The sequence below is a fragment of the Canis lupus genome, chromosome 34 (genome assembly GCF_048164855.1).
Source record: "Canis lupus baileyi chromosome 34, mCanLup2.hap1, whole genome shotgun sequence".
In the NCBI taxonomy this organism is placed as follows: Eukaryota; Metazoa; Chordata; class Mammalia; order Carnivora; family Canidae; genus Canis; species Canis lupus.
In genome coordinates this window covers 12,550,743-12,563,991 of record NC_132871.1, presented here as the reverse complement: position 1 = coordinate 12,563,991, position 13,249 = coordinate 12,550,743, and the positions used below count along the sequence as shown (strand labels likewise).

At 34.7% G+C, this 13,249-nt stretch overlaps 1 protein-coding gene and 1 long non-coding RNA gene across 5 annotated transcripts in view; one reads left to right on the top strand and one right to left on the bottom strand.

The window, feature by feature from the left end:
- LOC140624270 (uncharacterized) overlaps positions 1-8,311 on the top strand; it is a 44,509-nt gene extending 36,198 nt beyond the window's left edge. The window contains exon 6 of the long non-coding RNA XR_012023758.1: positions 7,265-8,311. This is a non-coding gene — a long non-coding RNA (uncharacterized lncRNA). The remainder of the gene's footprint in view (positions 1-7,264) is intronic.
- OLA1 (Obg like ATPase 1) overlaps positions 1-13,249 on the bottom strand; it is a 163,849-nt gene that overhangs the window by 113,435 nt on the left and 37,165 nt on the right. The window lies entirely within an intron of this gene.

The following is a 13,249-nucleotide window of genomic DNA, read 5'->3' as shown; positions in this document are numbered from 1 at the left end:
AAGAAAATACTTGTCAATTTAAATAATGTCAACATATTAGTGCTATTAGCTTACTTAAATAAATTATAACCAGGATTATTTAACAAGACACCAAAGAGAAAAAAATTCAGATTACTTAGAATCCACTCGTAAAGTTCTCTAAGCATTCAGATTGCTGTGTAAAGTTAATATTACCTTACGTATAAAAGAAGTTATCTAATAGTCTAAATATTTATTCTAATATCAATCTTAAGTCTTAATCAAACAGTTATACTTTGTTCCTTTTTAACAGAAGAAAATGAATAAAAATGACTAAAAAATGCTTTTAACTGGGAATTTAAAAATTAGAACAATATTATTAAAGTGATCAGTAATGTATCATATTAGGAGTATTAAATTTCCTTTGAAAATCAAATCGTATAATTGAAAGATTTTCCACACACACGGGTTTTCTACATTTTATCTCTTAATGTAATATTTATTGAAGGCAAATTTTAAAATTGAGAAAACCTTTAATAATATAACCATCTTTACTTGCTACCAAAATAAGGGGGAAGTTTTTATGAAACTGTCATGTTTAATAGTAGTCAATAGCTGCATACAATCAGTAAATAATTCAGTTTAAGGCAAGAACAACTACATCATCATTTAGTGGTTGCAATTTAGATTATTCTAGCGTGTAATGCTTTAATTGTATAAAACAAAGCTGATGTCACATATACAAAAGAACTTCTTGCAAAACAAGTACCACAAATAATCTCTATGCTGCCACTGATGGCTGACAAGTGATGAGCACTTTGTTCAAATTTATACACTGCACATAAGACAACAACAGGTGGTTTATAAAAGAAAATACTGAATGAAGCTCTTAAATTTTTCATAATCAACATTTTTATAAATATCTTGCCAGAATATCTGCTTTAATCTTTGAACAGCTAAGATTTCTTATACAGGGAAATATAATATTCTCAATATTTAAAAAAGTGAAGTGGAGCCAGACAAACTATGATTAATGTCAGGCTAAAAATGCTTATATAAGACAATATATTAATATATTGTCATTATCAATATATTCCATAGTTTAGTCATTTAGGTTAATATTTTTAAGTATTTTTTTTTAATTTTTTTATTTATTTATGATAGTCACAGAGAGAGAGAGGCAGAGACACAGGCAGAGGGAGAAGCAGGCTCCATGCACCGGGAGCCCGATGTGGGATTCGATCCCGGGTCTCCAGGATCATGCCCTGGGCCAAGGCAGGCGCCAAACCTCTGTGCCACCCAGGGATCCCTATTTTTAAATATTTTTAAAAATCTATCCTTATTAATTGATATCTGGGCACTATTATGCAGTGCTGGAGAAAATGCCCCCATTGAAGCAAATACACATCCAAGCTCTCTAGGCCTTAATCAGCCAGTAGTGTTAGAGGGGTTTTCTCATTGATGTACTACTACCACCACCCTACTCTAAGGATCCAAAGTCTTAATAAAGCACATTGGAAGCTATGTTATTTTTGATGTTGTTTTTTTTTTAAAGAGAATAATACAAAATCCAAATGAAATAAAATTTTAAAAATTTGAGAGAGGTACTTGCTACCACATCCTCCACTCCAATTAACTGGTCAGAGAAAAGAGTTTTTTATCAGAAAGGATTACAATCAGGAGTCTTGCCACCCTCCTACTCCCAAATAATCATAAACACAAAGGACCTTTATTTGCCTTAAATGATTTAACTGTTCTAGTTCAAAGGACAATAACTAGGAATGGACAAGAGTAATGTTAAGCTGCTAAAAGATGAAGAAAAAATAAATAGGCAAGTGTGAGCTATAACTTCCCTCACAGTCACATTAACAACAAGAAATAGTGAATTATCTCTAAAACTCACATTACAACTGTTCAATCCTGGGATATATATCCCAGGATATAAATATACTCTATTTACATGCTCTAGACAAATGCTCAGTTGTAAACACGATGCCGAAAACATGCATTATCTATTTTTCAGAGTCATCTCAAATGACCACATAGTTGAAAGCACTGCACATTTGCAGCGAAATTTTGTATGTGATGCTTAGTAAAGTGGTAAAACTGAGGAATAAATTACTTTCATTTACCTAGAATAGTGGAAGAAATCCATTTGAAGAAATCCAGGTTGTATTAAAAGAAGATGAAAAAGCAGGCAAATTAACAGACTACACAGTGATGCCAAACTGCACTAGTAGCCACTGTACCCTGCATGTGCACACAGGCACATGCACATACACACACAGAACAACCAAGTTATATTGAAGAATGTCCTTAATGAGATAGTAAAAGTTATTAATTTTATTAAATCTCAACTCTTGGGCACACATCTTTTTATGCTGGGGAAGGAGACAAAAGTACAAATAAAACACCAATGCTGCATACCAAAATACAATGGTTGTCAAGAAAAAGCACTTGAATTGGTAGCCGCTTTTTTTGTGGAGCATGGACTTCTACTTGAACAACTGACATTCAGACAAACTTTGGTTATATAATCTTATTGTAAATGATAAGACTCAGGTTTTTAGGTGAAAATTAGAATTTTGGAAAACTTCTATCTGCCACCATGAGCTTAATAGCTTCCCAATATTTATAGACTTCTCCTGAGATCTGTGGGGATGTTAATAGATGTGATTTTTTTTTTTGATTCTGTATAATGAAAACATGTCAAGATTTAGAAGATCTGCTTCACTCGCTCAGAATCAGTATTTTCCAAATTACTAACTGCATGCCTGGGTAGAAGAGCCACTCAAAGTACATCATACACCAGTAGACTTTAATGTAACCAAGTACAAAAACTCCATTGCTATACTTGCAAATTCTACATTCTAATTAACTTTTAAGAAATTTGTCAAGTTTTGATGTAGTATTGAAAAATAATATTCACAATTATCTGAAAAGGTTATGAAAATACTCTTCCTTTTTCTAACACATATCTGAGGCCAGATTTTCTTCACATATCTCAACAAAACATCTTGCACAAGATTAAATGCATACGCAAATATGATAATCCAACTATCTTCTACTATCCCAAATATTACAGAGATTTATAAAATATAAAACAATCCCATTTTTCTCATTAAATATTTTTGCTTTAGAAAATATATTTTTCAAAAATATGTTAACATATAATGGGTTTATCATTGTTATTTTACAATGCATTAAAAATAATTTTTAATCTTAGTTTTAATTTCTAATATGGTAATTATAGATTGGTATTAACCTAATAAACACAAATTTGGGGGAGGCCTTCATAATTTTAAGAATATAAAAGAGTCTGGAGAGGAAAAAGGTTGAGAACTGCTGCTTTAAAGGTTATTAATCGGGATCACTGGGTGGTGCAGCGCTTTAGCGCCTGCCTTTGGCCCAGGGCGGGATCCTGGAGACCCAGGATCGAATCCCATGTAGGGCTCCCGGTGCATGGAGCCTGCTTCTCCCTCTGCCTGTGTCTCTGCCTCTCTCTCTCTCTGTGTGTGACTATCATAAATAAATTTAAAAAAAATAAAATAAAATAAAATTAATAAAGGTTATTAATCCCAGCTCCTTTTAAGAGATTATTCTACTTTTCCATTTGGCGGAAGGAGATAAAAAGTTGCATTCTTCTTATAAAAATGAATTTCTCTAGAGGCTATAAAGAGAGATTGTTGAGTTGAAAAAGACAACAGCAGTTAGAAAAAGGAACCAAGGGATCCCTGGGTGGCGCAGCGGTTTGGCGCCTGCCTTTGGCCCAGGGCGTGATCCTGGGGACCCGGGATCGAATCCCACGTCGGGTTCCCAGTGCATGGAGCCTGCTTCTCCCTCTGCCTATGTCTCTGCCTCTCTCTCTCTCTCTCTCTCTCTCTCTCTGTGACTATCATAAATAAATAAAAAATTTAAAAAAAAAAAAGAAAAGAAAAAGGAACCAAGATTCTATGGACACTTGGCTACTTCCAGACCTGGGTCAAGATGGAATAGGAAAGCCAGGAACATCCTTCGTATCATACCAGATAGCATAAAGCTATCAAAGATTACTAGTGTGATATCAACAGAGTTCAGGAGCCAGCTGAAGAGGCTCCCTTGGCCAAAGATGGTACAACTTGATTATCAGGAAGGATGATAACCACAATGAACTGAAACATAACAACTGTTTAAGTCTATGAATTAAAATGATCCAAAAGTATCATTATAGACCTCTATGGGATGCTAACAAACCAATTCATTATTGTGCCAACTTCATCCTAGGAAATCATCAATATAATCCCACCCATATGTCCAAGAGGGAGGAAAAAGCCTAAGTCAGAGGAATCCTTATTTGGTAAAAATAAAGTCCTATAACTTTTAAATACAGTTTTTTAAATTCCAGATAAAATACTGATAAATTTATGCTAAGTAACAGTAAGCACCTATCTTCTAAAGGAAGCTGCATTTCCCTTACCGTACATCAACTGTCTTCAAAGAAACCTACACATAAAATCTATCTTTAAAAAACAAACAAAATTACAACTTCACTGACTGAACAGTGATCTCTTTCCCTCTGAACTCCATCCCTCAACGTGTTTGTAAACATCAAAGTAATTACCATGACTACTTTAGGTTCAAAAAATATGATAGTTTTCTTGAAGTAATGAGGTTCAAAGGTAAAAGAGACTAAAGACTTAAGACATGGACTATGGATGTTATAGTCAATTAACTAAAAAATGCACACAATATATGAGAGATAGTTAAAAGAAAGGGTCTTAGATAAGAGTCCACATTCAATTCCCAGTACTGCCATTTAATAATTTGAGCTATTTAACCTCTCTAATTGTTTCTCTAGTATGTAAGATGAGAATAGCAGTGCCTACTTTATATAAATTTTATCATAGAGTAATTGAGGTCACAGATATAATAATAAAGACTTTAGATATTCCCTGTAACACATAAATCCTCAATAAATAAAGCTGCTGGTAATGGTACTAACTATTCATGTCATCTAAAGATCAAGAAAGGAGATGATGGGAAAATGGGAAAATGTTGGGCAAAACGGTTCCCTTCACCAACTGTCAAATGATATCATCAGTCCAATAAAGGTTAGCCAACATTCTGCCTTTAGCTGGTATGGGGCAGTTATCAGAAAGGAAATGGAAATATAATACATGAATGAGTGCCCATTTTCACAGACACCAGGTATAAGTACACTATCTGAAATAACATTGTTTCCTTTTTTAGACTTCCTAACAAAATATTATCCAAGTCATTTAGTGAAAAGACATAGTGACGTTTATAACATAATAATCCTGCTATGTAAATACTCAGTATAAACCTTCCATTTGCAAGTAAAATAGGCCAGTCTCCTAAAGCCTCTTAAATTAAATGAAGCAAACTTTTAAATTCTCATCCATGAATTACAATGTTAGCAAAGAAAGGCTGACAAAAAGAACAGAAAGGAATTATAACAAAGAAGGATTCAAATTCAAATTCAAATTATAGTCTTGTCTTGATTTACATCAACTTTAACTCAAGAGATTAACTACAAAACCCTACTGAGTATAGTAAACCAAGTACAAACCATCACCCAGGGCATTTAGGCTACTCCATTCTCTCTCAACAACTGTCTACCCTGGGGGCTTCTCCAGTTGTTGCCCTATGAAAGTCACCCCAGCTCTTCCCCCTTACTTTCCATGGGGTAAATAGTTACTCTGTAATCTTATTTCACTGATATATGTGTAGTTGTTCCTAATATATATACTGTAATATTTATATTTACAGTTGGTTAGAGTAATTTCTACAAAGAGCAAATGGAAGAAATCCTTTCAAAAATGTCTAACAAGAAATGAAATGTAAAAGAAGTGTATCTTTTGATTCATTAATTTCTTTCCAGTAAATACTTAAGGAAATAATACAATCTAGGCAAAAAGACACATGAGTAAAGTCACTCGCTAAAGAGTTATCATAGCCAAATAACTGAAAACACATTCCAATATTTAGGAAATGATAAACTGTAGATCACTGACATATTATCCTTTGTTAAACATTCTTATTAATGTTATTAATAATATATTAATGTATTATCAATATATTATTAATGTTATTGTCAGTATTTAGACCATAAAATAAGAAAAATATTTTATGATATAATATTAGTAAATACCTCTAGGATATAAATATAAGGTAGCAGTTAAAATATGGTAAAAATCCTGATTCTCCCACTCAGTAACTGTGATTTCTCACAAGTTATTTAAAGTCCCTGAGACACAGTTTCATTTCAAAAATGAGGTAATATGATCGAGCAGGAGAATCAAATGATATTACTATAAAGTACCTAGCCCCTAACTCAAATTCCCTTCCCTATTAGTCAAGTGATTCTTCACTATTACTGCAACCATGAGTTTATAAATAGCAGATCATATCTAAAACGGTACAATGGGGGCAGCCCCGGTGGCTTAGCGGTTTAGCGCTGCCTTCAGCCTGGGGCGAGATCCTGGAGACCAGGGATCCAGTCCCACATCAGGCTCCCTGCAGGGAGCCTGCCTCTCCCTCTCCTGTGTCTCTGCCTCTCTCCCTCCCTCTCTCTGTCTCATGAATAAATAAAATCTTTAAAAAAAAATAAAAATAAAAATAAAATAAAATGGTACAATGGTGGTAAGATTGTGGTTCTATATTTAAAATTACTACCTGTAGTACATTTCCTTAATGTTGCTTATATTTTCCTCAGTTCTTTAAAAGCGAGTCATCAACCCTTGGCCTGACTGTGACCCCTAATATAACTCTGTTTCAATGCTTTTAAAAATCATATTCTAATAATTTTAATTAAGAGTCCTTTCCCGAACATGTTACCTATAATACACAAATCAGAACTTAGCCTGTATATACCAACATGAAAACAAAACAAAACAAATTAGGAAAATGAATAGAATACATGCTATCCCCTACACATTCACACTAATGCTTTATTAAAATTTGAACAATAAATTTAGTTGAGGGAGAGAAGAGAACACTATTCCAAAAAAGTTACACATTAACGTATAATCCATACTTTTGATTCTATCCATCTGACAACCTGGCATGTGAGAGAAGACGACCTTCACAACTGGTCTGAACAGATGGTAGATATAGCTGTCCCTTTCATTTCAGGTATAAGGGAAAAGGAACAAAATCACTTTCCCCTGACCCAACTCCTTAATTATGTGAAATGTAAAATATCTCAAGGTCTGATGATACAATGGGAGCTTCTTAGGTCCTCTGGCAAGAATTGAGTCAGTCAAGTCCAGGTCAGTCAGATAATGCTCCTTCTTCCCTCCCACAGAGTAAACAAAGACATCAAAGTCAGAATTGCGGTGGAGGAGAAGATGGATCAGGAAGTAAACACCATGGACCTGGACAAATAAATTCCAAGCTCATGGCCAGTCTAGGAGTTCTGAGGAACACCATAATCTTACCAAAGAAGAAGAGAGAAAATCTCTGGTTATAAAAACCAGTACTGCAACACAGCATGTAGCCCTTAAAGGAAGCCCCCTACCTTTCCTTCAACTGCCCAAGTTGGGAAGTGGTACCACCAACACATAAAGTCAAAATTATAAGTTACTGATGTAGAAATACTGTATCTGGCATACAATGGGTGGTTTAAGGGCATCAATGTAAACTCTGCAGAGGACAAGTTATAAGGAAATTGAAGATTCACTGTAGTAAAACACAAGGGCTCATCTGATTTCATTCATGCAAGTATAACAATGAATGCACTAGTTTCAAAACCAAATCAGTCTCAATACTTACATTTTTATCTTAACATAATGACAGTGTTCTGACAACTAAGAAAAATGTGGTTCAAAATTTGATGCTTAACGATCAAGAGATTCTCCAGGACCTTAAAAGCTGCCCTCACATCCTGAGTAATTTCAACTCATTAGTGAGAGAGGAGTTTTTAAAAGAATCCATGTAGCTGTCTATTTTGAGCAGAAAAGGATGGGAAACAAGACCTCTAAAGCATATCAGAAAAGACATTGAAGAAAAAAATGAGAATGCCTCAAGCACCTAAAGTAGATAGAAGACCACCATGAGTATGATATGTTCAAGCAATTAAACTGTAAATAGCTAGTAGAGTAAATAGTAGCTTCATACAATATTACAATGCAAAGCAGAAGGAATGGTTTCCTACTGCTACAATATTTTCCACAGTAAACAGAAGTTGGTTATTAGAATGCATTGTGTATGTAGATGAGAACCACTGCATAATTACTTAACCCATTGAATCTGTACCAAAGAAACAAAGAAAACATATGTCTTTTGGTCAGATTGTTTACTGCAATCCAATACTAGATTAATTTAATAAATACTGCCGAAAAAGAAAATTACAGGACCCAAAGAAAAAAAACTCCATTATTTTAGGATACAATCAAAGACCATTTTATATTGGCAATTTGTGTCTAGGCAAAAATGTGTGACTCATTTTAAACTTTTAAATGATATGCTTATGGGGGGGAGGGGAGGTGGGATCTTGAAAACAGTAATTTATGTTCATGGTAATTAAAGGTGATTTACAAAACATATAAACACCTAACTTAACCTAAAAGGGGAAGACAATTAAATGAAGGCATTTTTACCTTCTCATTTAGCAGTTCAGTAAAGTTGTAGTGCCTTGAGGGCTACAATTCCATATAAACTAGAAAGACAACTTCAAGCCTATTTCTTCCATCAGCGCTACATTCATCTCTTTTTTAGCAACAAAACTAACGGATCTCTTTGGAATCTTATTGGTAGAGCTCTAGCTAAGCAATTTAGATGTAAGAAAGTCAAAGAGATACAGAGGGACAGTAATATAAAACAGAAAGAAGACACATCTGTCATTAATAACAAAGGAGAAAGGATAAGGGCTTTTATTTTCCCTAACCAAAAATTCTAACCATCTGCACAGAAATTGTTTACATGAATCAACCTTAGTTCTACCTCTGTAAGAACTTGTCTGTCCAGTTTAAGAGGGGTGAAGGCCAAGAGGGAAGTGAAATCAGTCAAGGGCTCAAAATTATACTGGGGGAAAGCAGGGAGATAGGAGTATTTTCTAAGAATTATAGAACAGCAGAAAGCTTTTAAAATAAAAAGAAATGACATCAAAAACAGAATAATTATCAGTTATTACAAAAACTTAAAATGCTCTACGTACCAAAGAAAACTCTTTTTAAGGGAAATAAACATTGAAAAGTAAATTCAAATAGAAACTATACTCCTTCATATAATCAGGAAAAGAAAATAAGCATACATCCTTCCTTTAGCTTTAAAAAAAAAAGGCAATTACTTCTAGAGATGAGAACAAGGGACAAACATGAAATTTTATTGTGAATACTTATTTTCTATCTTGTTTATAATAAGCAAGTGATTTTGAGTTTTTAAAATATAATGAATACATTTTTTTAAGTAACAGCATCTGTTTGGTCATTTAAAATCAAAAGGTAGGGATCCCTGGGTGGCGCAGCGGTTTAGCCCCTGCCTTTGGCCCAGGGCGCAATCCTGGAGACCCGGGATCGAATCCCACGTCGGGCTCCCGGTGCATGGAGCCTGCTTCTCCCTCTGCCTGTGTCTCTGCCTCTCTCTCTCTCTCTCTCTCTCTGTGTGTGTGACTATCATAAATAAATAAAAATTTAAAAAAATAAAAAATAAAATAAAAAATAAAATAAAAAGGTAGAGAGCAATCTGGTAAAACCAAAACTGTCTACTCATAAAGTGTGAGGGGCAAGGGTATAAACACCTTGTTAAATTACAATTTTATATGTACTATGGAATGAAACTCATTTTTACTAAAGCACAAATTTTTGTCCCTAAATTACATATAATTGAATCTAATATAAGGGAACACCTTCTGATATCACGAAGGTAGCTATTGATTATATCTCTACAGTGGGGTGGTGTGACTAGCAAGGGTTTCTCTCCACTCTGACAGATTAACAAAGGAATTCTGTCTTTGTTTTGTTTTTTTTTTTTAAGATTATATTTATTTATTCATTGAGAGACACATTGAGAGATGCAGAAACAGGCAAAGGGAGAAGCAGGCTCCATGCAGGGAGCCCGATGCAAGACTCAATCCCAGGACCCCAGGATCACATACGACCTGAGTCAAAGGCAGATGCTCAACCACTGAGTCACGGAGGCATCCCAGGAATTCTGTTTAGGTGACTCTACACTGTACATACTAAAACAACTAATATAAAGATAGTAACGTTGCTAAGATCTATTTGAAAGGCTGTTTCTTTCCCTATCATCCTTCTTATTCTTAGGAGGGGAAAAGCCAGATGAAATGAAATACTGAATTCTCAATAAGTTCCCTCAATCTTTCAAATCCAACTTAGTTTGTTATTAGGACAAAGAGTCCTAATAACTGTCCTGCCTTTCCCTATAGCCTTCTCTCCCCTTCTCAACACTGTAGACAGACAGACAGATATATACAGACACACACACTCAGTATGCTACATCCTACATTTGCTCCATTCAAATTTCTTAGAAATGCAAGTATCACTTTATGGCAGAAGAGACCACACAAGTATAATGCTATGAGAATAATCAAGGTAATAACTTCTTTAACAAAAGAATCTACTAATCTAGTTGTCTGCAAGTAAATTCCTTAAGTAGATCATCCTGGCAGAACCATATGGATTAGCCCAGGTTAAAAAAAAATCAAACATTTTACAGAGATAAAATAGATCCCTGACAACTCCTGAATCACAACATTCTAGGCCAAAGCCATCTTCTCGTTTTTTTAGTGAATGTTTATTTTATCTTAGAGAAGGAGAGAGAGAGAGAAAGCAGTGGGAAAGGCAGAAGGAAAGGGAAAGAATCCCCAAGCAGACTCCAGACTGAGTGCAGAGCCTGACATGAGGCTCGATCCCAGGACCCTAAGACCATGCATGACCTGAGCTGAAACCAAGAGTCAGATGCTTAATGGACCCAATGAGCCACCCAGGCGCTCCTTCTCATTATTTTAATACAGAACGCTAAAGGATTTTATTTGAATCATCTGTGAATGCCTTATATTGGTATTTAAATTAGAAAATTCCTCAAGTTTTAAAAATCAGCATAATACATGTCCACTTTAAAAAAAAAAAAAAAGCCAAGGGTCTAAAGTAAAATAGTCAGCCATCTCTCCCTCTATCCAGTTCTATTCTTCAAAAATCTATACAATTTCATGTATCTTCTTCTAATTCCCTGTAGTGTAGTGTGTAGAACTGAGATGTCCAATACTGCACCCGCTAACCACATGTGGCTCTTAATTACTTGAAATGTGGCTAGTCCAGATGGAGATGTCTCTGAGTATAAATCACACATCAGATTTCAAAGACAACATCAAAAATATATCAATAATTTTTCATACTGACCTCATATTAAAATAATACTTTTGATACATTATATTACTAAAATTAACATCACCTTTTTTTTTTTTTTTTTTTTTACTTTTTCTTATGTGGCTATCAGAAAATGTTAAATTAGGGATCCCTGGGTGGCTCAGCAGTTTGGCGCCTGCCTTTGGCCCAGGGCGCAATCCTGGAGTCCCGGGATTGAGTCCCACGTCGGGCATGGAGCCTGCTTCTCCCTCTCTGCCTCTCTCTCTCTCTCTCTCATAAATAAATAAATGTTTAAAAAAAATGTTAAATTACATATATAGCCACATTTATAGCTAACAATTTATTTCTGCTGGTCAGCACGGTGCAAAGGCCAATAACGCAGATTTTAGAGTCAGACTTGCCTTACTGAATATAACTACCGAATATATCTTCTACCAGCTGTTAACGGACAAATTTCCTAACCTCTGTACCCATTTCTGACTTGTTCTGAGAATCAAATGAAATTATTCACATAAAGCACTTAGCACACAGCCTGGCACATAGTAAATGCTCAATAAATATTTGATAGCAACAAAAGAACAAAAACTGTAACCTAATTCTTTTAAAGTCACTACATAGCACCTGTCTCTTTGGGCACTACACATTATGCAGAGCAAGTATTTTCTGGAAAACAATGTACACCGACCATTTGAATCCCGTCTCTCACACACAAATATGTGGATCTTAAACATGTTTAATATATAGATTCTAAACATTCATATTTAAAAATGTATGAAAGCAGTGTGGTATGGTGAAAAACTGGAAAGAAAAAGAACTTTAAAGAATAAAGACGTGCTCTATGTCCAGTTTACTAGCTATATACCCTAGGAAAACAATGTAACCTTTCACTCTCAATATTCTCATCTATACAACTGGGATAGTACCAATCCTGCAGAACTGTTAAGTTTAAATGGAATAATAAATTAGAAATAATCTACCACAGTACTTAACATATACCAGATACTTAATTTCTCTTCTCCTGGAAATTAAAATAAAATGCCAACAATTCAGACACATGCTAATAGCATTAATATTCACTTGCTTGCTGTATCACAACTGCCCAAGCCTGTTCCTACTCTGAAGCATCTAGATTCCCTATATTTTATCCCTTGTATGAATTGGAGTTACAAACCTGTACCACTGTATAACAGCATAGGTAAATACTCCAGAAAAAAATAAATACTTCAGGAAAAAAAATAATCTAACTCTATGGCCTCTGTTTTTATCCAGAGTCATAAAGAGGGGTAGGAGATTGCTTCCAGATTACTGCCTTTTGTGCAAACTAAGAGAAAACATTGCACATTGGCTGTGCTGCAAGTTTCTTTTTACAAAGATGCAATAAACGTCAATTTAGAACTAGGAAACGTATCTATTCTGATATATACCAGATGCATATGAAATTAGACAACCTATAATTTTTTCTCTTTGCTTCGGCTGCCACGATGCTCCGTGGTAAGATGTATTCACAATGTCAGTACATTATTCAGCATGGGTTATATGTTAACACGTACTTAGGCTCCTGACCATCCATTCACCCTATTCCCTTTAATTCTCATTCTTCATTAATGATTTTCATCACTTTCCTGTTGTTTTAGTGTATTTGTCTTATATTGTAAGACTGTTAAAACTCCTTTTATAAGTCAGCAGAACAAAATAATAAATAGAACTGAAGTTCACACAAAGGGTTCAGAATAAACCCACATGCAGAAAATGTGAATAAGCAACTGGAGAAGAAAACTCAGGAAGGAACAGGACACTATATCCCACGCTTCCACCGTTACCACCAACATGACACATATACAAGCACACACACACATAACAATTTAGCTGAAAATCAACAAATGTATTTGAAGCCTTATTTTCTACAACTATAAATGATTAAATACTTTATAATTAACATTTCTATAAATTTGAACCTCCTGTAT